Source organism: Dendrobates tinctorius, unplaced genomic scaffold (genome assembly GCF_039654945.1).
Source record: "Dendrobates tinctorius isolate UK_male_01 unplaced genomic scaffold, ASM3965494v1 ptg000008l, whole genome shotgun sequence".
NCBI lineage: Eukaryota > Metazoa > Chordata > Amphibia > Anura > Dendrobatidae > Dendrobates > Dendrobates tinctorius.
In genome coordinates, this window is record NW_027361676.1 from 32247792 (window position 1) to 32275623 (window position 27832).

Below are 27832 nucleotides of genomic sequence, written 5' to 3' on the forward strand. Positions count from 1 at the left end.
TGAAAGTAAATACAATGAATTTTATTAAAGCTCATATAGCATCAACAAAGAGAAGAAACAAACAGGTGTGAACATCACCCAATGGAAAGCATGGATACACATCAATGGGCCACATGAAGGAGCCCCAAAAAATAGTACAAATGTTCAATGGAGTCAATCTACAATAATATCACATAATCCATGTTAGTGAAGGGCTCCAACTATAATCCACTAAAGAATGGAAGCAGGGCAGATAGAGTAAAGTGCCATGTGCATATCTAGGTACATTATGTATAATCATTTACTCTTTGGCATAGATATACCCACAAAAAATTATTGGAAATAAAATACACATACCGTGTATATTACAATGTAAAGAAGGTCACAAAGACCAGCACAGGGTAAATACCCTAAAAGATGTAAACCAAATAGTAATACACGGAGTATGTAATTATAATCATATAATAACAATTTGGTATAACCATACTATTGCACCAATGCCCATATAACTATAAGTCTGAATACTGGCGTGTAATCAGTATGCACCAATTGGTATAACCATACTACTGCACCAATGCCCATATCACTATCAGTCCAAATGCTGGCGTGCAATCAATGTGCACCAATTGGTGGCACCAGTAACAGACCAATATAGTATACAGGCGTCTATAAAATTTAGACACCAGTTATTGCACAATGCCCACTACCAAAGAATGGCCCATAGTCTTACAAATAATCCTTCAGTAAAGTGTCACATGCATACCTGAGGGGTGAAGAGATAAACCCCGACGCGCGTTTCACGTCAGCTTCCTCGGGGGGTTGTGAAGAAGTGGAGAGAAGATGGCCATTTTATAGTCCCAGTCAAAACCTAATGGTACTGCAGTATAGCGGCGCTTCCGGTGCTAGCGCCGAAAACCGGAATCCACGGAGCCAGCGTCCGACGTCACAGGGGCCGGCCAAGCAGCGACGCGTCAGCTGAAGGGCGGGACCCGTGACGCTGAGAGGACGCATGTCCATGGCAACCAGCAAGCGGCCGAGCTCCCGGAAGCGCTCCACGCAGAGAGTAAGCTGAGAATTCGTATACAAATAGATTCATGCATCTAGAGTGCGGTACTTTATCAACATGCATAGTTGTCCCTCAATTTATACTGCAAGATAATAATCACGGAGGAATACCAAGAAAAAGTAACAGACAAATATATAAGTCTGTTGCAGCATGTAGCACCAAAATAAAAAGGTGCCACACGCTGCAACACACAATCCCATGTTCCAGTCTGCATTCGTCACTCCGTACTGCATGGTAATCCCAAAAGAGTATTAAAGAGATATATACACATACATCAGATATATAATATTAATGGCAACATATAGCGCATGTCCAGCTGATCAAACCTCCGACAAAAGACAGAAATAAAAAACGAGAAAGCTCTTCATTCTTTTCATCGTAGATTGAATATCTTCAAGACTGTATTAGATATATGACGTAATGGACATGTCAACCAGCGATCCAATAACATGGAAATAGATGGACTAATGGCCTAAGAAAACTAGAAAAGAGAAATAAGAGTTAAAACAAACCAACAACAATAAAACAATTTATAAAAATGGAGCAAAGCTTAAGACCTCATTGAGGCCTTTGGATCGCACACAATCCACCCTCATAATCCACTTGGCCTCCAACTGACAGAGACTCCTTTTCCAATCACCTCCCCGACCATCCATAAGGACCCTGTCTATCCCCCTAATCCTCAGAAGTTTGGCATCACAAGAGTGTATACTCCTGAAATGTCGAGGTAGAGGTTTCAAGGTTGACAGGTCCGTGACATCGCCCGCCTTAGTAATGTCACGGACATGTTCACGCACTCTGACACGCAGTTGGCGTGAGGTTAGTCCAATGTAGACAAGTCCACAGAGACAAGGAGCGTGGTAGATCACCCCTTCGGTGCCACAGGTGATATGTTGCGTAATTTGAAATTCTCTGGAACCATCCCCAGATGGAAAGGATGAACAACGTTCCAGGTTAGCACATGCTGCACAGTCTCTGCAAGGAAAAAAACCCCACCTAGGACCCTTTGTGCCAAAACTGTCAGGAACAGGTTTCCTATAACAACTATGCACAAGTATGTCTTTCAGATTCTTGGTTCGTCTATATGTGATAGACGGGTAATCCTTCATATATTTTGACAGGGTTGAATCGTTAGTCAATAGTGGCCAGAATTTCTCCAAAGATTGCCTTATCCGCAAATGTTGTTCATTAAAAGTGGAAATAAATCTCACCTGTGTGGAGTTAGGCTTTTCCTTTGCAGAGTATAGCAGATCTCTACGTGCCATACGTGACGCTCTACACCAGCCGTGTTTGATCACACGCCCCGAATAACCACGCTCCTTAAATCGTGTTGCCAAATCCCTTGCCTGTACCGTAAAAGATGCCTCATCAGAGCATATCCTCCTGGTGCGCAGAAATTGTCCCGCCGGGATGCTATTCTTCAAAACCTTCAGATGCGCTGAGGAAGTATGCAACAGGGAATTAACCGCCGTATCCTTCCTATATACCTCAGTGTGCAACAATCCCTTTCAATCTTTAGAAATGCATACATCCAGAAAATCAACTGTTGGGCGACTATATCGATAGGTAAACTTAAGGTTAATGTTGTTATTATTCAATTCCTGCACAAATGAAATAAGATCTTGTTCACTGCCCTGCCAAATGGCAAGAACATCATCTATATATCTAGGCCAAAAAATTATTTTGGAACTCAAAGCGGTGGGATTAGTACAAAAAATGTCCCTCTCCCACAGCCCCAGGAACAAATTAGCATAAGAGGGGGCAAAAGCCGCCCCCATTGCCGTGCCCTGGAGCTGTAGGTAGAGGGTCTCTTTGAAGATGTAGAAGTTATGGGTCAGTGAAAATTCCAGAAGGCACAGCAAAAAAGAGATAAATCCATGATCCATAGTAGTCATGCACAAAAAGGTGTTAACTGCTTGTAACTAGAGTTGAGCGACTTTTGTTTTTTTAGGGTCGAATTTCGTTTCGTGAAACCTGACTTTTCCAAAAGTCGGGTCGAGCAAGATCGGCCGATTATAGGCAAAAGTCGGGGTCGTCCCGAAACACGAAACCCAATGTAAGTCAATGGGGAATAAAAGTCGGCAGTGAGAGGAGGACAGGAAACACACCTACAGTGCCCATTTGAATGCCAAAAGCATTAATTATTATTACTTAAGCTTGTCAACCTTAATTTACTTCATAATACTAGTTACGCACTGAAAAATGGGGGTTATTTGGCTAAAGTTGTGGGGGGTAGGGCTGGCTCCAGATTTTCATGTGCCCTGGGCGAAATAGCACCCCTTTAACACATACCACAACTCATGATGCTCCGATACGGCAGAGAAATAGCGGTATAGTACAATGAAAAATACCTCACTTTTTACATCTCATGACGAGGCCCATCTATTTCTCCATACAGAATCATTGGTCCCATACAATGTTTGAAACAGTATATGATGCGCTCCACATAATGCTACAGTATATGTTGGTCCCCATGGATGAAGCTCCACTGTGTTATGGGCCCAAATAATGCTCCAAACATAATGGGCCCCATTTCTAATGCTCTAGTGTATAATGGGCCCTGTAAATGCTGCTCCAGTGTCTGATGTCCACCTTTGGAATGTTCCAGTGTGTGGTGGGCCCCATCTATCATTCTCCAGAGTATAGTGCTCCCCAAAAATTGCTGTCCCAACATTGAAAACAATGAAATAAGTCTCCTCGCTAGGGAATCCCTGTACTAGTCTGGACTCCTCGTCGTCCCCATCTTCCATCTCACTGCATAGTATTTCAACCTTGCAAGTGCTGTGATCCTGAGCAAGCAGGGGGGGCCCACTCATTGGCGACGGCACTGGCACAGGGCCCCTGATAGTACGGTGGTGTGTCTGATGGCGGGTGGGCCGAACCTGCACTTTCATCTGCAGCTTCCTCTTTGTCACCGTGTAATATGGAACTGTATATGGGAAGGGTAACCTGAGTTTCATCAGGGTCAGATTCAGGCCGGGTAGAGTGCGAGGGGAATGTAGTGGTCTGGGTCAATGTACCAGCAGATTCATCGAGCAGTGACTGGGCATCAGTGCACTTGTGTCGCCCCCAGGAGTACGGTCGCCACAGTGGCATTACCTTCCTCCTAGGGAGTGTGATGTCATGCTTGGGAGCAACGAAGGATCTCTCTAGCAGGTTAACTGATTGGGCGGCGTTATTCCCACGAGTCATGACCCTCCAAACAGCGTTCATGAAGGCAAAGTGTTTGTTTTACGTGGGCAGTATGGTTGCAAAGCTGAACATTAAAGGAATGTCCAGAAGGGCACCACCAGGAGTGGAGCCTATGGTTAAATTCAACTCCACCTGGGAAACCTCAACCATGCCAGCTACAGAAAAGATGCACACATTGCAAGCTTAATTCTGGTAACGAACGAGACTCCGTCATGCCCCGCGGTCGGAGTCCGGCTTACTAGAGGGACACGTGAGGCTCTGGCACATGAGATTGGCCAATAACTGGTGTGTCATGCCCTTACATGTCCGTGGCTGCATGTGCGCTACACTGAAAAGGCCAGCGTTTGTCGCTTACAGGTGCAGATAACCCGCTGAACAACGTTAGTGATGGGGATCTGTGATTACAATTATTACCCGCGAACGATGATTTCCCAGTAAGTGCAGGTCAACCGCAGTTCCGGAATTAGGCCTAACCGTCATTCCTGAAAAAATGAAAAACTTACGTGTGCAAACCACAGGTGCTGTAGCTTGCTTAACAGCTCGCCAGCCGTTCTCACGCCCAGTATGGATTACACGTGATTGCACAAAGGTGAGAAAGGGTACCGTATCACCGGATAACATGTATGGATAGCGTACACATTCAAAATATATGTCTATACATCAGGAGGCAGGCTCAGACGGTGTTAGGCATAGTATGGATTGCACGTGATTGCACAAAGGTTAGAAAGGGTACCGTATCCCCGGATAACATGTATGGATAGTGTACACATTCAAAATATATGTCTATACATCAGGAGGCAGGCTCAGACGGTGTTAGGCCCAGTATGGATTGCACGTGATTGCACAAAGGTTAGAAAGGGTACAGTATCCCCGGATAACATGTATGGATAGCGTACACATTCAAAATATATGTCTATACATCAGGAGGCAGGCTCAGATGGTGTTAGGCATAGTATGGATTGCACGTGATTGCACAAAGGTTAGAAAGGGTACCGTATCCCCGGATAACATGTATAGATAGCGTACACATTCAAAATATATGTCTATACATCAGGAGGCAGGCACAGACGGTGTTAGGCCCAGTATGGATTGCACGTGATTGCACAAAGGTTAGAAAGGGTACCGTATCCCCGGATAACATGTATGGATAGCGTACACATTCAAAATATATGTCTATACATCAGGAGGCAGGCTCAGGCGGTGTCAGGCACAGTATGGATTTGACGGCCCAGACTACACAGCGGAGGAGCAGGGAGAGGTAAAGATTGCAAATGCTGGGGCCCTGCCCAAGCAAGGGGGGCCCACTCGTGGGCGTCGGTACTGGCACTGGGCCCCTCATAGTACGGCGGTGTGTCTGACGGCAGGTGTGCACCACCACCGTCAGAGACACTTGATTGCACTATGAGGGACCCTGTGCCAGTGCCCGCGCCCAAGAGTCGGCCTACGGTGTCGTGCGCTAGGTGGTGACCCCGGCCATGGGGGGGAGGCAGCACAGTTAGGGAGTTTTAAAAAGTGGCATATGTTGATGTTGGACATTCAGCTGATGCAAAAGGTGAAATAGGTCAAGTCCCAGGACGAGGAGGACCAAAGCAAGCCATTTTTCTGTCACCCTATGTGTCATCAGGGGAAGGTGGGACAAAATCCTTGGAAACCCATGCGTGGTTCATTTTAATGAAGGTTAGATCATCCACATTTTGGGTTGACAGACGGGTCCTTTTTTCTGTCAGGATTGATCCAGCAGCACTGAAGACTCTTTCCGATAGCACACTTGCAACTGGGCAAGCGAGCTCCTGTAAGGCATATTGTGCCAATTCAGGCCAGGTGTCCAGTTTAGCGGCCCAATAGTCAAAGGGGAATGACCTGTGTGGGAGAACATCGATATGGGAGGAAAAGTAGTTTGTAACCATAGTTGACAACTGCTGTCTCCTGTCACTTTCCATCGATGCAATATTACCAGTTGTGTGAGCGGTACTTGAAAAATCAGTCCACAACATTGTCATGAAACCCCTGTCTCCAACGCCACTTCTGCTGTGTGCACCACGAACACCTCTGCCAAGCTGCCCCCGGCCCGTACGGCTCGTGTGAGAACCATCACCGCTGCTGTGTGCTGGGAATGCCTCAAGCAACCGATTTACCAGAGTTGCTTGTTTATTAGCTAATATTAGGTCAAGGTTGTCCTGTGGCATGATGTTTTGTAATTTGCCTTTATAGCGTGGATCCAGGATGCTGGCCAACCAGTAGTCGTCATCGTTCATCATTTTGGCAATGCGGGGGTCCCTTTTTAGGATCTGCAAGGCATAATCTGACATGTGGGCCAATGTTCCCGGTGTCAATGATGCACTGCGAGTGCTGGGTGGAGGAGCACTTTCTGGAAAATCCACATCCCTCCAGTCACGCACAAACCCTGTACCAGACCTTGGCACGCCAACATTTTCACTTGCCCCACGAGATGCATCCTCCTCCCCTAAGTAATCCTCCCCATCATCCTCCTCCTCCTCCTCTTCTTCCTCCACCTCGTCCAGGAGAGGTCCCTGAGCAGACAATGGCTGAATGTCATCAAGGATTCCCTCCTCCTCTTCCTCCTCATCAACATTGGCTGCAGAAGCCTGCTCCTTAAGGTGCGTCAAAGTTTGCATGAGCAGACGCATAAGTTGGATGCTCATGCTTAGGATGGCGTCGTCTGCGCTTACCAGCCGTGTGCATTCCTCAAAACACTGAAGGACTTTACAGAGGTCTTTCAGCTTCGACCACTGCACACCTGTCAACTCCATGTCTGCTCTCAAAGTGCCTGGCCGTGTATCCTCCCACAAATGCATTATGGCCTGCCTCTGCTCGCACAGCCGCTCCACCATGTGCAGGGTGGAGTTCCACCTTGTTGCAATGTCGATAATGAGGCGGTGGTTGGGAAGGTGGAGCAATCGCTGCAGCTTCTGCATACGAACGGAGTGTACAGGCGACCGGCGGATGTGCGCGCACAGTCTTCACACTTTCTGGAGCAGGGCTGTTAACTCTGGATAATTTTTGAGGAAGCACTGTACCACCAGGTTCAAGGTGTGAGCCAAGCAAGGTATGTGGCTGAGTTTTGAAAGGGCTATGGCTGCCACAAAATTAAGGCCGTTATCACTAACTACCTTGCCTGCCTCAAGATGTACACTGCCCAGCCATGACTCAGTTTGTCGCTTCAAGTACTCGGCCAGCACCTCGGCGGTGTGTCTGTCGCCCAAACACATCATCTGCAACACAGCCTGCTGACACTTTCCACTAGCTGCTCGATAGGGGGACACCTCGTGTGCAACAGTGGCAGCTGCAGATGGAGTGCTCGTACAACTGCGCTCTGTGGACGAGCTTTCGCTTCTGGAGGAGGAGGGTCGAACGCCTACAGCCAACTGTTTCCTGTACCGTGGGCTAGGCAGCACTGTCCCACCACCGCTGTCCCCTGTGGACCCTGCATCCACCACATTAACTCAGTGCGCAGTGATGGACACGTAACGGCCCTGGCCATGCCGACTGGACCATGCATCAGTTGTGAGGTGCACCTTTCCGCTCACTGACTGCTTGAGTGCATGGACAATGCAGTCTTTCACATGATGGTGGAGGGCTGGGATGGCTTTGCGAGAGAAGAAGTGGTGACTGGGTAGGTCATAGCGTGGTACTGCATAGGCCATGAGTTCGCGGAAAGCTGCGCTTTCCACCAACCCAAAGGGCATCATCTCAAACGAGATTAGTTTGGCAATGTGGGCGTTCATACCCAGTGTACGCGGATGAGAGACTGAGTACTTTCTTGACCTACTCATAGTGTCTGGGAGGGTGTGCTGGACTTGAGAGCTGCATATGGTGGAAGTAGCGGTGGACAGGGCGGACTGAGAGTGGGTTGATGATGGTGATGGAGTTGGTGTTCTTTCTGATGGCCTAGAATCAGTCTTTCGTTGATATAACAGTGGGATTCCCTGACTGCTGTGGCCTTGCAACGACACCTCAACATTTGCTGCTGTGCTAACCGGTGGGCTTACAGTGGGGGAAACAATGTAGCGTTGCGGACTACCTTCGTTGTGATCAGTTGCACATGAGGTTTGGCGTTGTGTCCACGCTTGCAAGTGCATGGTGGTTAAATGTCTAAGCATGCAACTGGTATTCAAATTTTTCAGATTTTTCCCTCGGCTAAAGGTCTTTGCGCACTTCTTACAGATAACCTTGGCCTGATCATGAGGATTTTGTTCAAAAAAGTGCCACACTGCACTCTTCCTACTTTGGCAGACATTTTGCGGCCTAGCACGCTGTGATCTTTTGACACTCTGGACAAGCTGTCCAGCAACTCTTTTGATTTTTGGAACCTGTCTTTGGAGTGCTCCAGGCCTGCCAGATAACAGCTGATGCGATGTCGATGTCTGCTGTGGATGCTCCTCATCTGAGCTATTGTAAGCAGCACCCTTTTCCCCCAATGGATGCCAATCTGGGTCAACAACTGGGTCATCCATCACCTCCTCTTCAATGTCATGTGCACCTTCCTCTGTGTCACCGTGTATGGTGGTATAGTGTGCGGGAAGGGGAACCTGAGTCTCATCAGGGTCAGAATCTGGTTCTGTACACTGCGAGGACAATGTAGTGCTCTGAGTGAATGTACCAGCAGAATCATCCATCAGCGGCTGTGCATCAGTGCACACCATGTCAGATTCATCTTGGCCTGGGTAATTCACCATTTCACTTGATAATCCAGGCATGGTATGTGAAAACAGCTCCATGGAGTAATCAGTAGTATGGCCTGCGTCATCCTTCAATCTTGGTTGGGGTGAAGGACACAAGGAAAGGTGTGGTTCATGAACATGAGCCTCCAATGACGACTCAGTGCTTTTACTTTTTACAACTGAAGAAGAGGAGGCGATAGAGCTGGAGGCAGCAATGTAAGACAAAACTTTTTCCTGATGCTCTGGCTTTAAAAGCGGTTTGCCAACTCCTAGAAAACTAAGCGTTCGAAGCCTTATGGAGCCAGACGATGACGCAGGCTCAACACCTCCTGCATTCGGTCCTATTTTGCTCTTGCCACTACCATCAGATCCACCACCAACACCATCATTACCAGCAGCCAACCCCCGCCCATTTCCACGGCCTCTTCCACCAGACTTCCTCATTTTTTGTAGAAATGTAGACAAAATCCAACAAACTATATAGTAATGTAAAACAAGGTACAAGGTGTCTATAGGACAGGGGAGATTTTGAATTTCTGCACACACTAGTGGACACTGGACACTTTTGGATTGTGTGAGGCCCACTGAATATCTGAGCGCTATGTCACAGGCTCGATGGCACAGCTGTGACAAAAGTGACGAGAGGATAAGGGAGATTTTGAATTTCTGCAGACACTTGTGGACACTGGACACTTTTGGATTGTGTGAGGCCCACTGATATCTGAGCGCTATGTCACAGGCTCGATGGCACAGCTGTGACAAAAGTGACTAGAGAATAAGGGAGATTTTGAATTTCTGTAGACACTTGTGGACACTGGACACTTTTGGATTGTGTGAGGCCCACTGATATCTGAGCGCTATGTCACAGGCTCGATGGCACAGCTGTGATAAAAGTGACGAGAAGATAAGGGAGATTGGATTGCTTTTAAAAAAGCAGTTTGCAGAGCAGTGGGTAAACAGCAATGCAGCGGTCAGGAAGCCTTAGAAGGCAGCCCAACAACCAACACCACTGATACACCACAATATAGCCTCCCCTTGCACTGCACACACAGTGACTGGTGTGTTGTACAGGCACAATTGCTAGCAGCAGAAGCAGTTTTTTTTTCTTCTTCCCTGCCTAACGCTCTCCCTACAGAATCAGCAGCAACCTCTCCCTATGCTAAGATCGGCAGAAGTAAGATGGCGGTCGGCGTGCACGCCCTTTTATACCCCCTGTGACGCCCACCAAAGCAAGCCAATCACTTGCATGCCCTTCTGAAAGATGGTGGTGACCCGTGCCTATGTCATCACGTTGCCCACAGTGTCCGTGGATCCTGATTGGCTGAAAAAGAGCGCAAAACAAACTTTTGAAACGCGACTTTGGCGCATAAGTCGCCGACCTCGTGGCCGACCTCCTCCTAGGGTCGGGTTTTGTTTCATGAAACCCGACTTTGCCAAAAGTCGGCGACTTTTGAAATTTTTCGACCCGTTTCGCTCAACTCTACTTGTAACCTATCCTGATGTCTAATAGAAGTATATAATGCTTCTATATCTAGGGTGACAAGCCACATATCCTCTTCCAGATTCACATGTTCCAACTTTCTAAGCACATCTCCATTATCCTTTAAATATGATGGCAAATTTTCGACACTAGGTCTTAAATAAAAATCCAAAAATGTACCTATCATTTCATTAAGGCCACCATTCCCCGACACTATCGGCCGCCCAGGAGGAGACACCAAATCCTTATGCACCTTCGGGAGTAGATACAAACACGGAGTTCGTGGAGATATTGGAATCAGGCCCTCTTTAGTTTCTCTAGATATAAGGCCATGTTGGAAAGCATCCTCCAAGATGTCACATAATTCTGCCTGAAAAACAGATGTGGGGTTAAAGGAAAGTCTTCGGTAGCAATCACCATCTTTAAGTTGTCTCATTGCCTCTCTCTCATACAGCGTGGTGGGCCAAACCACCAGATTGCCCCCTTTATCCGCTGGTTTTATTACGACTCCCTTAAGTGACTTCAGTTCCTTCAGGGCTCGCCTTTGTTCCCCTGTCAAATTATCATGTTGGAGTCTTGTGTGGATTCTCTTAAATTCCTCTGATACCAGTTTGACAAATAATTCAATGTTCGCATACATGTTCAGAGGAGGAAATTTTTTAGTCTTGGGCACCACAAACTTACCCCGAAGCGGTTCATCATCTTCTCCCATATTCTCATCCGCCAATTGCTCCAAATCCCTTATAGCTTCCAATTCCCTGGGTGTCCACCCATCGTCGTCCGTATTCTTCTCATGGATTTTCTTTAATATGAGCTTACGTGCAAAAAGATGCAAGTCTTTTATTGCTGTAAATACATCAAACGGCGTTGAGGGAGAAAAAGTAAGACCCAATCCTAAAACCTCAATCTGCATTTCAGTCAACACAATATCAGAGAGATTGATAACCTGAGGCATAGGGCTGGTTAATACCTGTGTTGGAGTTCGTTTGTTCCCAGAATTCTTTTTGTTGTTATGTCCCCTATATCTTCCCCTAGTAAGGGGATATCTGCCTTGTGTGTTACTTGTCGAGGCATCTTCAACCGAGGACAAAGACGACATAGAGGAGGCACGATGTGTGGCTGTAATTTTATGCCACCTATAGACAGCATTATTTTTATAGTCCAAGAGATCTCTAGAAAATTTTTTGACTTTCGCTTCCTGAACCTCCTTTTCCCAGATTTGAAACTGTTTTTCAACCTCAGTTTTAAATTGATCCATATTGGAGGCAGACAGATCTTCTACAAGCTTCTTTTTAGTAGTCTCAATGTCATTTTCAAGACTTTCTTGACTCTTCTTATTGATCCCAATAAGTAATTCAATTAATGATCGAGAACATGTATTGCATGTCTCTTCCCACCTATTACGAAAAAAAGAATCTTCAACCGGAAAGGAGGGTACAATCCTCACCCGAAGGCCTCTAGGAATCATGTTTTTGGCCAAGTAACTCTCAAGCGACGCCTTGTTCCACCAAACACGTAGGCGTCTCCTGAGTAAAAGTTTATAAGAGCTTTTAAGCTCCACAATAGATCCACTTTCAACAACACCACCTGGTGCAGCTTCTCCTTTAAAAATTGAGTCCACATTAGAAAGCCAGTATTGTTCCCGTGCCTTAAAGTCCATGACCTATATGTTGGAAACCAACAAACAATAAATGAATCCAAAAGAGGTCTAAATATACCGCCCTTTCTCAATACCATAAATACCAAAACCAAAGAAATAAGGCGCATCAAAGATGAAAGTAAATACAATGAATTTTATTAAAGCTCATATAGCATCAACAAAGAGAAGAAACAAACAGGTGTGAACATCACCCAATGGAAAGCATGGATACACATCAATGGGCCACATGAAGGAGCCCCAAAAAATAGTACAAATGTTTAATGGAGTCATTCTACAATAATATCACATAATCCATGTTAGTGAAGGGCTCCAACTATAATCCACTAAAGAATGGAAGCAGGGCAGATAGAGTAAAGTGCCATGTGCATATCTAGGTACATTATGTATAATCATTTACTCTTTGGCATAGATATACCCACAAAAAGTTCTTGGAAATAAAATACACATACCGTGTATATTACAATGTAAAGAAGGTCACAAAGACCAGCACAGGGTAAATACCCTAAAAGATGTAAACCAAATAGTAATACACGGAGTATGTAATTATAATCATATAATAACAATTTGGTATAACCATACTATTGCACCAATGCCCATATAACTATAAGTCTGAATACTGGCGCGTAATCAGTATGCGCCAATTGGTATAACCATACTACTGCACCAATGCCCATATCACTGTCAGTCCAAATGCTGGCGTGCAATCAATGTGCACCAATTGGTGGCGCCAGTAACAGACGAATATAGTATACAGGCATCTATAAAATTTAGACACCAGTTATTGCACAATGCCCACTACCAAAGAATGGCCCATAGTCTTACAAATAATCCTTCAGTAAAGTGTCACATGCATACCTGAGGGGTGAAGAGATAAACCCCGACGCGCGTTTCGCGTCAGCTTCCTCGGGGGATTGTGAAGAAGTGGAGAGAAGATGGCCATTTTATAGTCCCAGTCAAAACCTAATGGTACTGCAGTATAGCGGCGCTTCCGGTGCTAGCGCCGAAAACCGGAAGCCACGGAGCCAGCGTCCGACGTCACAGGGGCCGGCCAAGCAGCGACGCGTCAGCTGAAGGGCGGGACCCGTGACGCTGAGAGGATGCATGTCCATGGCAACCAGCAAGCGGCCGAGCTCCCGGAAGCGCTCCAAGCAGAGAGTAAGCTGAGAATTCGTATACAAATAGATTCATGCATCTAGAGTGCGGTACTGCTCCATGGCTTCCGGTTTTCGGCGCTAGCACCGGAAGCGCCGCTATACTGCAGTACCATTAGGTTTTGACTGGGACTATAAAATGGCCATCTTCTCTCCACTTCTTCACAACCCCCCGAGGAAGCTGACGTGAAACGCGTGTCTGGGTTTATCTCTTCACCCCTCAGGTATGCATGTGACACTTTACTGAAGGATTATTTGTAAGACTATGGGCCATTCTTTGGTAGTGGGCATTGTGCAATAACTGGTGTCTAAATTTTATAGACACCTGTATACTATATTGGTCTGTTACTGGCGCCACCAATTGGTGCACATTGATTGCACGCCAGCATTTGGACTGATAGTGATATGGGCATTGGTGCAGTAGTATGGTTATACCAATTGGTGCATACTGATTACACGCCAGTATTCAGACTTATAGTTATATGGGCATTGGTGCAATAGTATGGTTATACCAAATTGTTATTATATGATTATAATTACATACTCCGTGTATTACTATTTGGTTTACATCTTTTAGGGTATTTACCCTGTGCTGGTCTTTGTGACCTTCTTTACATTGTAATATACACGGTATGTGTATTTTATTTCCAATAGTTTTTTGTGGGTATATCTATGCCAAAGAGTAAATGATTATACATAATGTACCTAGATATGCACATGGCACTTTACTCTATCTGCCCTGCTTCCATTCTTTAGTGGATTATAGTTGGAGCCCTTCACTAACATGGATTATGTGATATTATTGTAGATTGACGCCATTGAACATTTGTACTATTTTTTGGGGCTCCTTCATGTGGCCCATTGATGTGTATCCATGCTTTCCATTGGGTGATGTTCACACCTGTTTGTTTCTTCTCTTTGTTGATGCTATATGAGCTTTAATAAAATTCATTGTATTTACTTTCATCTTTGATGCGCCTTATTTCTTTGGTTTTGGTATCTATGATGACATCAGCATCGCCATGGCAACCATTATGACATCATAATGAGGGGCGGGGCTTGATACATACACACTTTTCCCCATTATGTAGATAGGGGCAAAATTGTTTCGTGAATTGGAACGTGCGGGGTTAAAATTTCGCCTCACAACATAGCCTAGGACACTCTCGGGGTCCAGACGTGTGACTGTGCCAAATTTTGTGGCTGTTGCTGCGACGGTGCGGATGCCAATCCCGGACATACACACATACACACATTTGAGCTTTATATATATATATATATATATATATATATATATATATATATACATACATACTGCTCAAAGAAATAATGGGCACATAAACAGCCAAAAACTCCAAAAAAATTTAAAAAAATTTGCTGGGTTAAATTTGTCACCCATAAAGTATTCCGTGGTCTAGGGGACATATCCTGTGACTGTGATCTATAAAACTGAAAAAAAGTGTTAGCATTAAAATTTTTTGCACTCTTTGATATCTAGCGCTCCAAAAAAGCTTTAAAATTATCAGCATTACATTTCTCACTCATAGACTCCTTGGTCTGGGATCAATTTCTGTGAAGTTATCTAACACGACAAAAAAAGGTTAAAAAATATTGGCTGAATTACATTTCTCATCCATACACTATTCCACAGTCTTAGGGACATTTACTGTGATCTATAAAACTTAAAAAAAGCATTCAAACATGTTGCTGTCTTAAATTTCTCAGTCATACAGTTTCATATGTTCTGTGATTTTTGTGATCTTTAAAATTGAGAAAAAAAGTTTAAAACATTTGTAGGGTTACATTTTTCAGCAATACAGTATTACATGGTCTTGGGTACATTTCTGTGATTTATAATACTCAAAAAAAGGAATAAAATTTTTGACTGTATTCAATTAGTCATCCATACAGTGTAGCATGCTTAGTGGGTGACAAAAATGGCAGCTGCTTGCAAGACTCCCAAGGGAGTGACCTGAGGAATATCGGAGCCAGAGGAAGCTGGCGTAACAGCAGAGGTGGCAGGACCCTGTGTTGATGATCGGTCTGATATCTCATATGCACTATATCCAATATGCACCAAGGCATGACCCCAGGCTGTATCCTTTACAGCTCGGGTTCTTGCAGACTGCAGATGGGAGAGTCAGGATTCAGGAACTGGTGAGTGGACTGTGGAGCCTAGGCTGGTCAATAGAAGCAAGGATGCAAGCCAGAACCAGGTTTGGTCAAATGTTATCGGGACCACTAGTTGTAAGGTACTGAGAGTTGGCATTCTGGGGATGCTAGTTAATTATGACCATCAGTGGAGAAGGGGTTCAATTAAAGAGTTTGTTACCCGCCATCACATCTTGTTCAACCGTTGGGCAGTAGAGACAGAACACTTGCCTCAAATGCTGCAAGAGCTGATGGCTGAAATTAGGTTTGCGCTCCTCAAAATGGAGGGTCGCCATCGCTGGTATGCAGTGGGTGTAATCCCAGGAGGAAGAGAGCATGATGAACCCTTTAGAGAAATCAGCTGGCCTTGGAGAGGCTCCTTGAAGCAGCTCAAGACAGAGCCACTAACAACCCTAAGAAATCGTACTGTCCTGGGGGTTCCCCACATCCTATGCGTGAGCAGTCGATGGTGCAGGTGACAAAGGGGGCTGTTGCCCATTTCTACAGTTAGGTCCATATATATATTTGGACACAGACAACTTTCTTCTCATTTTGGTTCTAGACATTACCACAATGAATTTTAAACAAAACAATTCAGATGCAGTTGAAGTTCAAACTTTCAGCTTTCATTTGAGGGTATCCACATTAAAATTGGATGAAGGGTTTAGGAGTTTCAGCTCCTTAACATGTGCCACCCTGTTTTTAAAGGGACCAAAAGTAATTGGACAGATTAAATAATTGTAAATAAAATGTTCATATCTAGTACTTGGTTGAAAACCCTTTGTTGGCAATGACTGCCTGAAGTCTTGAACTCATGGACATCACCAGAAGCTGTGTTGCCTCCTTTTTGATACTCTGCCAGGCCTTCACTGAGGTGGTTTTCAGTTGCTGTTTGTTTGTGGGCCTTTCTGTCTGAAGTTTAGTCTTTAAAAAGTGAAATGCATGCTCAATTGGGTTGAGATCAGGTGACTGACTTGGCCATTCAAGAATATTCCACTTCTTTGCTTTAATAAACTCCTGGGTTGCTTTGGCTTTATGTTTTGGGTCATTGTCCATCTGTAGTATGAAATGATGACCAATCAGTTTGGGTGCATTTGGTTGGATCTGAGCACACAGTATGGCTCTGAATACCTCAGAATTCATTTGGCTGCTTCTGTCCTGTGTCACATCAATAAACACTAGTGAGCCAGTGCCACTGGCAGCCATGCATGCCCAAGCCATCACACTGCCTCCGTCTGTTTTACAGATGCTGTGGTATGCTTTGGATCATGAGCTGTACCACGCCTTCACCATACTTTTCTCTTTCCATCATTCTGGTAGAGGTTGATCTTGGTTTCATCTGTCCAAAGAATGTTCTTCCAGAACTGTGCTGGCTTTGATAGATGTTTTTTAGCAAAATCCAGTCTAGCCTTTTGATTCTTGATGCTTATGAGTGGCTTGCACCATGCAGTGAACCCTCTGTATTTACTTTCATGCAGTCTTCTCTTTATGGTAGATTTGGATATTGATACGCCTACCTCCTGGAGAGTGTTGTTCACTTGGTTGGCTCTTGTGAAGGGGTTTCTCTTCACCATGGAGATTATTCTGCCATCATCCACCATGGTTGTCTTCCGTGGGCGCCCAAGTCTTTTTGCATTGATGAGTTCACCAGTGCTTTCTTTCTTTCTCAGGATGTACCATACTGTATATGTCAGGGACTCGGCACTACCTGAAGCCAGGTCAGCCCACGTACCTGGAAATCTGGGCTCCAGGAAGCAGGTGAAGGAAGCCCCCCAAACTCAAGAGGAAGGAGAAGTGGACACCTGAAAAGGTTTACTGTATTGTCCATCTGATCATTTTTTACCGACTTACAGCACTGAAATATCATCTCCCAAGATCTTGATGCTGAGATCCCCATCTGTGCATGCACCGCTCCCCAGCAGCCATTTTTCCGGAGTTCGCACAGGAAACCACGGAACTGCGAGTGCTCTGGCCTTTCACAAAATGTTAGCAGAGCCCACCGCAGCACTGGAGATGCCCGCAGCCGCACCGCTAGAGACCCCAGCAGCACCGCCGGACACCCCAGCAGCACCGCTGGGCACCCCCTCATCCCAGCCTGCAGCAACGGTACAGGTAAGGTATATACGCATTATAAGATGCACCCAAATTTCCCCCCAAAATTTTGGGAACAAAGTGCGTCTTATAATCCGTAAAATACGGTACTCATCCATTAATGAGTGTTTTATATTATGTGCCTTCTTTCACATTTTGGTGGTATATAACAGTACAAAAAACTTAAAAATTTTTGCTTGGTTACATTTCTTACCCATACACTATTCTGTGGTTATATTGCTCATCTATAGACTATTTCATGGTCTGGATATTATTTTGTTACTATATAAGCCTCAAAAACATATTAGAAAATTTATCAATATTATATTGATCACTCATAGACTATTCCGTGGTCTGGAGTACATTTTGTTGGTATATAAAAAATGTGTTCAAAAATGTATTGGTATTATATTGCTCAGCTATAGTCTTTTAGGCTGTGTGCACAAGTTGCAGATTTGGTGCTTTTCTGTCTTGTTTTTTCTGTGCGGATTTGTCACAAAATCTGATGTCAGCAAAGTGAATGAGAACTCTAAAGTGTTATGCGCACATTAAGTATTTTTGCCTTCCAGATTTGGTGCAGAAAATAATCTACTGCATGTCAATTCTCTGTGCATTTACTGTATATCCTGCATTTTTCACCATTGACTTCACTCAAATCAATTTAAACGCACCAAAAACATCACAAAAACACACCAAAAAGCAAGTTTTGCAGCCGCATTTTTCCTGCTAAAAGATGCAGAAATTTTACTCATTTAGTGCACATATCCTTATTGATTATTATATTGCTCACCCATAGACTTTTCCGTGATCTGGAGTACACTTTGGTGGTTTATAACCCTCAGAAAACTTCTTCAAAAACTTATTGGTATTATAATACTTATCAATACGGTATTACATCTTCTTAGGTACAGTTTGTTGCTATATAAGCCTCAAAAAACTTGTTCAAAAATGTATCTGTATTATATTGCTGACTCATAGACTTTTATATATTCTTTGGTAGATTTCATTGCTATATAAGCCTCAAAAATATGTTCAAAATTTTAGGCTGGGTGCACACATTGCAGATTTGGAGCATTTTTTTTTCACACTTTTTCAGCTCAGATTTGTCACAAAACCTGATGCCAGCAAAATAAATGAGAACCCTAAAGTGTCAGCACACGTTGAGTATTTTTGACTTGCAGCTTTGGTGCAGAAAATAATCTGCAGCATGTCAATTCTCTTTTCCTTTTTTTGTCCTGACTTTACTTCAATCAACCAAAAAGGTGGCAAAAATGCACCAAAAACGAGTGTTTTTGCTGCTGCGCTTTTCCTGCCAAGAGATGCAAAAATTTTACTCAACGTGTACACATACCCTTACTGGTAATATATTGCACCCCCATAGACTATTCCATGGTCTGGAGTACATTTCTTTGATATATACCCCTCAAAAGTACATAGCCTTTATGCGTGTAGGAATACTAACATGTGACAATTTGTACAGAATGTGTATGAGGCCCTCCTTTATTTCTAATACACGGTGTATCTGAGTTCCTAATTTTTGGCATTTCTTGCTTCTGTCATAAATTAAATAGAAATGACCTATTTTTTAATTAAAAAAATCAATTTATGTTTACCTAAACTATACTTTTTTAAATCCTTTTTACATTTTTCCCTATTTACAAGTCATTACACAGGAAAGAATGTTTCTTAACATTTTCTTTCCTGTAAAATGCAATTTCTCGTCCGTTTGGAATATTTTATTGTCACTCCTTAAATTAGAGTAAAAGTGTGACACCATTGTTCTCAGCAGCAATCTAGGAGTCAGAGATGCTGCCAGGGGTCTTCCCTGTGCTGGTCTCCTTCTATTGTGCACTTTCTCCATCCATTTGAACATTTTTACTCTGCTTTCCCATTGACTCCCATTATACATGTTACTCGAAGAGAGCATATGAGTATTAAGAATTGCTTGGTTTGGACACCTGAGCATTTCAGTTCTTGCTTATCTCTATTCACTAACCATAAACCTCCCATATAGCAAGCCAATGCTCTTCCCCATAACCTTCCTTCACACCATCACTGAAGAAAAGTTTACTCATTTTGTCACCAAATCAAACCTCACTAATTGTCCACTTGACTCTATCCCATCACACTTTCTCCTTAACCTCACTACCTTGCTTATCCCAGCCCTTACCCACCTCCTCAACCTATCATTAACCTCTGTTGTCTTATCCTTCGCTTTCAAACATACAACAATCATGCCTATCCTGAAGATGCCATCCCTCTACCCTTTCTCTACATTCAGCTATAGCCTCATATCACCACTCCCTTTCTCCTCCAAACTCCCAAACAGCACTTCCTCTTTGAACTTTACTCTGATCTGTCATCCTACTTATTCTTCAACGACCTAAAATCCAGCTTCTGCCCACACCACTGTATTGAAAATTACTAATGACTTACTAACCAGCAAAGCAAAAAGATAATATTCTATACTGATACTTCTTGATCTATCCTCTGACATCAACAGAGTCGACCATTCTCTCTTACCCCAGATCATCTCTTCCTTGGCATCAAAGTCCTTGCCCTACTCTGTATCTAATCATACCTTACTAATTACACATTTAGAATTTCCATAGTACCTCTTCATCACACTCTGACTCTCAGGTCTCCCTCAAGGCACTGTTATGGGATTCTTATTCTTCCCCATTTAAACCTTTGGCTTAGGACAACTCATAAAGTCCCAAGGTTTCCAATACCAGCTCTATGCTGATGACACTCAAATGTAATTTTTGATCCAGATGTGAAATCTTTGATCATCAGAAACTCAGAGTGTCTATCAGTCATATCCACCTTCTTTTCAACACAGTTTCCAAAAGTAATTGGACAAAATCCAACTAATCATAACACTTTCCCCTGAATCACAAGTCCACTGCCTTAGAGTAACCCTTGACTGTGCTCTGTCCTTCAATTCACCCATCCATGCTATTACCACCTCCTGCCATCTTCAACTTAAAAATATTTACACAATTCATCCCTTCCTCAACCTTGAATATACTAAAATTTTAGTGCATGCCCTCATCATCTCTCACTTTGACTACTACAATATCCTCAAATGTGGCCTTCCAACTAACATACTTGCACCTTTCCAACCCATCCTTAATTTGCTGCAAGATTAATCCACTTATTTCCTTGGTACTCTTCTGCATCTCATATCTGCAGATGCCTTCATTGGTTTCCAATTCCCTAGCAATTCCATCCATAATCTAACACCTCCATACTTCTCTAAACCAGTCTCCCAATATCTTCCCACAATCCTATCAAGGCTTTGTTATGTTCCTCACTGAACTGCATACAAAGACTTCTCTTGAGCAGTCACCATTTTCTGGAATTCCATGCCCCTACATGCTCCGATTGTCTCATACATTTGGAACCTTCAGATATACTATAACTTGAAATCTCACCACTTCAGAAAAGGCTACAGCCTGCAATAACCCACTGTCTCCTCACTAGTAGGGATGAGTGGACCAGCGGAAGTTCAGATTTGTCGGGTCCAGCTGAACTGTAGTCCAAATTTTGGTTCGGGTACCAGAACTTAACCCAAAATTGACCATGAACTTGAACCCTTTAGAAGCCAATGAGAAACCGAACGGTTTGTGCAGAAAAAATGGCTGCAAAATGATGGTAGTAAGGGCCAGGGGGCCGCAAAAGGAAGCAAAATGTGGGTAAGAGCAGGACAATTGCCCTGCAAAGAACTATGGATAGGGAAATGATAGATAGATAGATAGATAGATAGATAGATAGATAGATAGATAGAAAAAGAAAATACAATAGTACTCTATATAAGCCAAGATATATGCAAACACTGAAAACATTGAATCTAAACTGTGCTATTACTCAGTAAGATGTACTTCCAAAATTGAAGGTTTTAGCACATAAGTTGGCCAATTCATTTATGCCCCTCAACCATGGCAAGGTGATCTCCCTCTGATGAGTCCATGTTCTACTGTACATACCTCTCTTGAGCTATTAGCCTACAGTTAAATGGACAAACATACCTCTCCCAGGCTATGAGCCTATAATTCATATGGGTAAGTAGAACTGATGAAAATCACCTGCTGATCGATGGGAGGAGTGCAGAGTCAGGCTGTAGGCAGCCACACCTCCAATAGTAAAATATAGAGAACAAACCTGACCAACACCTCTTAAGTGTGAACAGGTGCAAGTTGCGATAGCTGCTATATATAATATATATATATATATATATAAAAACACAGCAACACTCTAGATAAACCAACATATATGCAAACACTGAAAACATTGAATCTAAACTGTGTTATTATCATTTTTGCAACTGCATCTTACTGAGTAATAACCTTGCCGTGGTAGATGGGCATACATGAATTGGTCACTTTATGCGCTAAGAACCTTAATTTTATAAGAACTTCTTACTGAGTAATAACACAGTATTTCTATATAATGCAGCTAGCGCAGCTTGCACCTGTTCACACTTAGGATGTGTTGATCAGTTTTTTTCTCCATATACAGTAGATAAACAGACAGAAAAAACATGTTGGAACACCACAACAAGTATCCTGCTGTAGCATATGTAAAAATAATAAAAAGCAGGCAGCATTCAAAAACATAAATGTGAAAAAAGAGGATTTTATTAGCCCATCTGGTGTAGAAATGTTTCAGTTGTAAAACTTTTCTCAAGCAGTAAATGGGTACAAGTTATTCAAAGAAATGGCTGCTTTTCTTGTCTTTTTTGTATAAATTACTCCCTTATACTAAAAGGATACTCACTCTATTACCAATGTAAATTACACCATCAATCATAATCTAATGTGCAGTTCCAGTTATGTCATATATTTCCTCCAGTGCCCATATCTCTTATGGTATATCGGTGAAACTATGTGGGTTTTGAAAACTGGGCTTAACCACCACCAGTATACCAGAAGAAAGAATAGGCTTGACTTACCAGTTCCCAAGCATTTTATGGAAAAGGGACATAATGAAAAACACATAAAGAAGGGGAGGAGATGGAATTTGTCTCCTTAAAAGGAAAGATTTTGAATGGATAGATAGACTGGGTACACTTGAACCAAATGGCCTAAATGATGAATTTAAATAAAATAACCTCAATTTTATAGTCACTTGCCCTCATAACCTAGATTTTTACCCCGTTTTACATTGGTTTAATTTGGATCTAATTATTACAAGATTGTAATTTTATCTTTGTTCATCTTTGAGAGATCACTTTGTCACTTAACGACATCATGAAAAGAAGTAGATCCATCCATACACCTTAGGGTTTTTCTATATGTTTTATATTAAAGCAAATTTTGTCATGACCTTTTAGCCAATCCTTGGATGATGAATTCTCTTTTTACGTCTTTGAGCCATAAATGTGGAAGTAGGTGAGGGCCTAGCCCTGCAAATATTGCTATTACGTATTAACTGTGTTCCTTAGATGTCTGTGTAGAGTATATATGTCGTGTGTGTGTGTGTGTGTGTGTGTGTGTGTGTGTGTGTGTGTGTGTGTGTGTGTGTGTGTGTGTGTGTGGCTGCATGACAATAGTTAGTTAGAGTTAGTTGTAGTACCATTAAGGGACACTAGATGGGGGCACCGAGCATAACAGGGGGAACCTGTGGAGAGGGTTAAGTTAGACAAGTGGCTAGCCGGAGACAAAAGGAAGATATTTTTCCCTCATGAGTGAGTTGAGTCGGGGGTAGCTATATTGGACAGAAGTAAAACACAGAGAATGCCTACAGCAGTAGCGAGTATGTAGTGGTACTGGAGGTCCTGCAGTTAGAGACTGGGAACTGTAAGACTAGGGAAACGGAAGAAGGAGTCTCAGTCGTAAAGTCAGCTAGCAAGGAAGAGCTGAAGTGACAACCAAGCCAGTCTATTGAATCCAGCCCATGTCTGGAGTAGAGCAAGCCATGGAGATCCGTGGGTGAGCCCCCTGTGGAAGTAGCAGCTGGAGTACAGGATCTTTGTGGAGAGTCTAGTGAGCTGCGAACCTAGGACATGAACAGGAGCAACAGTGCCGTAAAGGGGTGAGCTGTAACGGATAAGTCGGGTACCTTCGTGGGCTGAAGCTGGGCTCTGGAAGAAGGGAAGTGTTCCGTGTTCACCGTGCTCCGTGTGACATGTCAGCTTGTCTGTGTGGTTCATACATGTGAAGTGAAGGAAGAAGTGACGTACTGCTGTAGATGAAGATGTATTGCTGTTATCGAGTAAAGAGTCTGGTAGCCATTGTGGATATGCTGTGCCCTAAAGAGAATAAAGCTGAGTTGTTAAAGTTGTTTCCAGCCTCCGTCTGCAGTCATTTGAGTCCCCAAAGTGAACAGCATACGGGTGATGAAACAGCCTCCAGAAGAGTGAGTACTGGAGCGGCCGCAGAAGCTGCCCCCCCCGGCGACCGTGTTATTACAAATGTGCATTTATTGATTGGGGTGGCTGTGAGGTGCTCTCTCTATTGCACCTCTGTTTACCCTGTGATGCTTTATTGGGGGTCTTACCCTGCATAAGGACTGTGTTACATCTGGTCCCTGTCCTGGCTCTGCTCCTCGGTCTGCCGCTGCTCCCCGTTCAGGGCACTCACCTCATGCCTTGCACGCTGTGCCTATGCAGCAGCCGGATCCCTGTGTGTCCCATCCTGCTTATCAGCGTTCAGTTCTCTCCCCTTCCCCCACCTCCTGGCATCCTGTCGGCAGGTCTTCAGCCAGAGCTACTAGGGCACGCGCACACGCCCCCCTGGCCACTTAAAGGGACAGCGTGCATTTTTCAAAATAAGCAATAATGTAATGGCAGCACACTGGCTGCTATTTCTGGCCTCTCCTCCATAGGGAGAGTGCTGGAGCAACGAGAATCAATCATTGCTACATCCGGTTCTGTTGCTAACCTGTCTGCGTTGTGTAGCAGTCTCTGTGCATTTTCTTATGCTGTCTGTCTCCACAGAAATATCTGAATCCTGATAACCCTGGTTATACCTGCAATCATCTGGGTGAAAGCCATCCTGTTCCGCCAACAGCCATCCGTGTTGTGAACTCATTTTCTGGTCTACCAGTTGTGATTTCTCCTTCCGGGCTCCATCTGGTGGTAACAGGAGGTAGTGAAGTTGATTTAATTAGTAGAGATCTGCCACCTGATGATGAGGATAACAATTGGATCTCTGGAATCTCGGACTGGATTTAAGACAGCCGACGCCCTATTCTGGTGCTGGTGATTCCTTCTGGCTTTTCAGGTCTTGGTTTTCAGCTCTGTTCCAGTCAGCTCAAGCTAAGTGTTTCTGCTAATGTTCACACTTGATTTTGTTGGTCTATTTAGTTTTTTGTGTGGTCAGCCAGCCCGCCAGCCCCGGCTGGGGCTGTGCTGAATTTCCACTCTTATTTATCTGTATTTGCCAATTTGCTTTTTGTCCCTTATTAGATTGGCCTCTTTTTTGCTCTGTCTCAGAATATTTCAGAGTGCTGATATAGTGGGAGAAGTCTAGTGACTTCAGGGTTAATTTTGTTATCAGAAGTGTTGGACATTATTTTTGTATGGTTTTTTGGGCAGATTGCAGACAGTGTCTTTCCTTTCCTATCCTTTCTAGTTAGTTTGGGCCCCATCGTTTGCTCAGCCTATTTTCCTGCCTGTGTTTGTGTTTTCATCTTGTTTCACCATCAATACATGTGTGTGGGCTGTCTATTCCTTTGGGGTCTGCTCTGGGGCAGTTAGTTTTCCCCTTTTCTTGCTTTAGGCTTATTTAGTCCTCTGGCTGTGGCGAGGTGTCTAGATTCATCTTAGGAACGCTTCACGGCTGCTGCTAGTTGTGTGGTTAGGATCAGGGGTCTGCAATCTGCATAGTTACCAACCTCTCTGGTTTTCTGTGACTTAGCTTGTTTAGTTTTCCTCCTCGGTGACCCATTCATAACACATCTGAGTCTGAGAACTGAGTCAAGGTTACCGGAGCCAGCTACACACCATTGACCCAGATCCAAGACCCGTCTCATTAGGAACTCTGCTGTGATTTCTGTTATCCCTTTTGGTCCCGCTGAAACAGCTGCCATGTGTCCGGGGTCTAACTGGAGGTAGCACCTGTGTCCTCCGGTATTCCATTCTGGTCCTGTCTGAGGGACTTTACTACGGGTACCTGGGGCTGACTAGTTACGCCCCCTTCAGAGCCCCCTGGACCGTGGTCCCGAGTTTCCACTTTAAAAAATAAAAAACGAATGTGAACTTCACCATCTCTGCCTCCGCTTCCATTCGTTACAGATTGCTCCGGCCATGGAATCCGCTGGACCCCAGAGGTCTCCGACTATGGAACTGTGCCAAGAGGTGACCCGTTTAAGAGATCAACAGGACAAGATCAAGACGTATCTACGTAACCTGTCCACCCGCATGGATTCTCTGCTGAACCTGGCTGCTCCAGATTCTTCTACCAGCATCCAGGTACCTGCCGTCACAGCAAGCAAGGGCCCTCGCCTAGTGGCTCCTACCCACTTCCACGGTGATCCCACTCAGTGTCGGGGTTTTCTCAATCAGTGTACCCTACACTTTGAAATCTTGGGGCACATGTTTGCTTCTGACCGTTCCAAAGTGGGCTTCAATATGTCACATCTAGCAGGAGAGGCTCTCACCTGGCTAAACCCATTATGGGAGAGAGGAGACCCGCTGGTTACTGATCTTCAATCTTTCCTAGAGACTTTTCGTAGGTCCTTCGATGAACCTGGCCGAGTCACGTCGACCGCTTCTGCCCTGCTTCGCTTACGCCAAGGAACCCTCACGGTGGTTCAGTATGCTGTTCAGTTCTGCACCCTCTCGTCTGAGTTATCCTGGAACAATGAGGCCTTGACGGCTACCTTCTGGGATAGCCTATCTGGGAAAATCAAGGATGAGCTGGCAGGACGAGACAGACCTACCACCTTGGATGGTCTTATATCCTTGGCAACCTGGATTGACCTGCGCTTTCAGGAGCGTTCCATGGAGATCAAGAGAGACAGGAGGTCCTACCACCCGGACTCTAGTTCTTCCAAAATGACTTCCTCATCTCCTTCTCCCGAAGCTATGGAGGTTGACCGAGTAAGTTTGGCCAGCCGCCAGGAGGCGCGTCGCAAGGAAGGAAGCTCAATCAATAGTATAACGTGGCACAGCTGTGTCGGTGCACAAAAGAAGGTTCCCACACCAGTATAGAATAATCAAAAAATTTTTGGCACTCAACTCGTTGCAAAGATGAAGAATTTTTATTTGCAGTCACAAATATAGACGTTTCGGCTGTATCAAATAGCCTTCATCAGTAAACTGCAAAGTCGACAAAAGTATATACAATATACAATCAGATACTACAGATAATCAATCCATGAAGATATCAATAACAGAAGAAACAAGTATTGGTATGTGCACAAGTGGTAGGGAGGACGGAACAAGGTATATAGGAAATGTGGCTCATGGAAGGAAAAGAAACAGAAATACACATAAAAGTAATAGAAAAGACATCAAACCTATCAAGACTGCTCCTATCTCTATAATTTTCTGGACATCTATGGTGAGACAAGATTTAAATCAATAAAATTATCCTGTTAAGAAGTAATCAATGGAGTCTATAACTGTAGAGTATATATATATATATATATACTCACTATATTGTATGACCAATAGTAAATTAGGTGCTATTGGAGGTGATACCATCCACCATGTAAGAACTGGTATATAAACCTGGTTCAAAAATATATATGTGTCTGTGAGCAAACATTACAGTAGTGTGGGAATATTACAATGTATGATGATACTGGAACTAACCTGTAGATTTCAATGAGAAGAGGTAGTAGAGAAATATTCCACACGAGATCATATACAGGATCTAACATGAACACAGTATACCCTTAGAACTTATTTAACCTTAGGCGTTATAATGTATATCATGTTGAGATTTACTCACTATTAGATCTGTGACTTTGAAAAGCTCCAAAGGTTGCACCAACCAGAAGTTGGCATAAACGTCCTATGGCTATGCCTGAAGGGAATTGTCCCAAAGGGGATTACTTGTGGGATCTAACAAAAAGGAAAATGCAATCAATCATAATAATAGGCTCTGGGGCTCCCTATCCTGGTTATCAGGTATATCTTAATGAGCTTATACTCACTGTTAAATCCTGTGACTCATAGAAAACCCCAATTTCACGCTGTAAGAACAGCAGCTGGCTGTAGTTTCAAATGTCTCTGTAGGGACAGTGAGGGGTTAAAACTGATAGAGTACTCATGGAACTCTTACAGACTAATGAAGCCAGCTTGCTTACTGTTGGAGGGTGGCAGCAGGACCTGTGTGAACACGGCATCCACCGCTGGTGTGGCAGGTGACTCAGACTAGAATCACTGTGATTTAAGTAGGGAGTAGGCGGGACTACTGCTGGAGTGAC

General features: G+C 43.9%; 1 long non-coding RNA gene across 1 annotated transcript; it reads right to left on the bottom strand.

Annotated features, from left to right (window-relative positions):
* On the bottom strand, positions 1-27832 carry LOC141089509 (uncharacterized). The gene is made up of 5 exons (XR_012232311.1): positions 27713-27832; positions 27560-27635; positions 27355-27467; positions 2257-2483; positions 1-1526 (listed from the first exon to the last, which is right to left on the bottom strand). It is a non-coding gene; the product is annotated as an uncharacterized lncRNA (long non-coding RNA).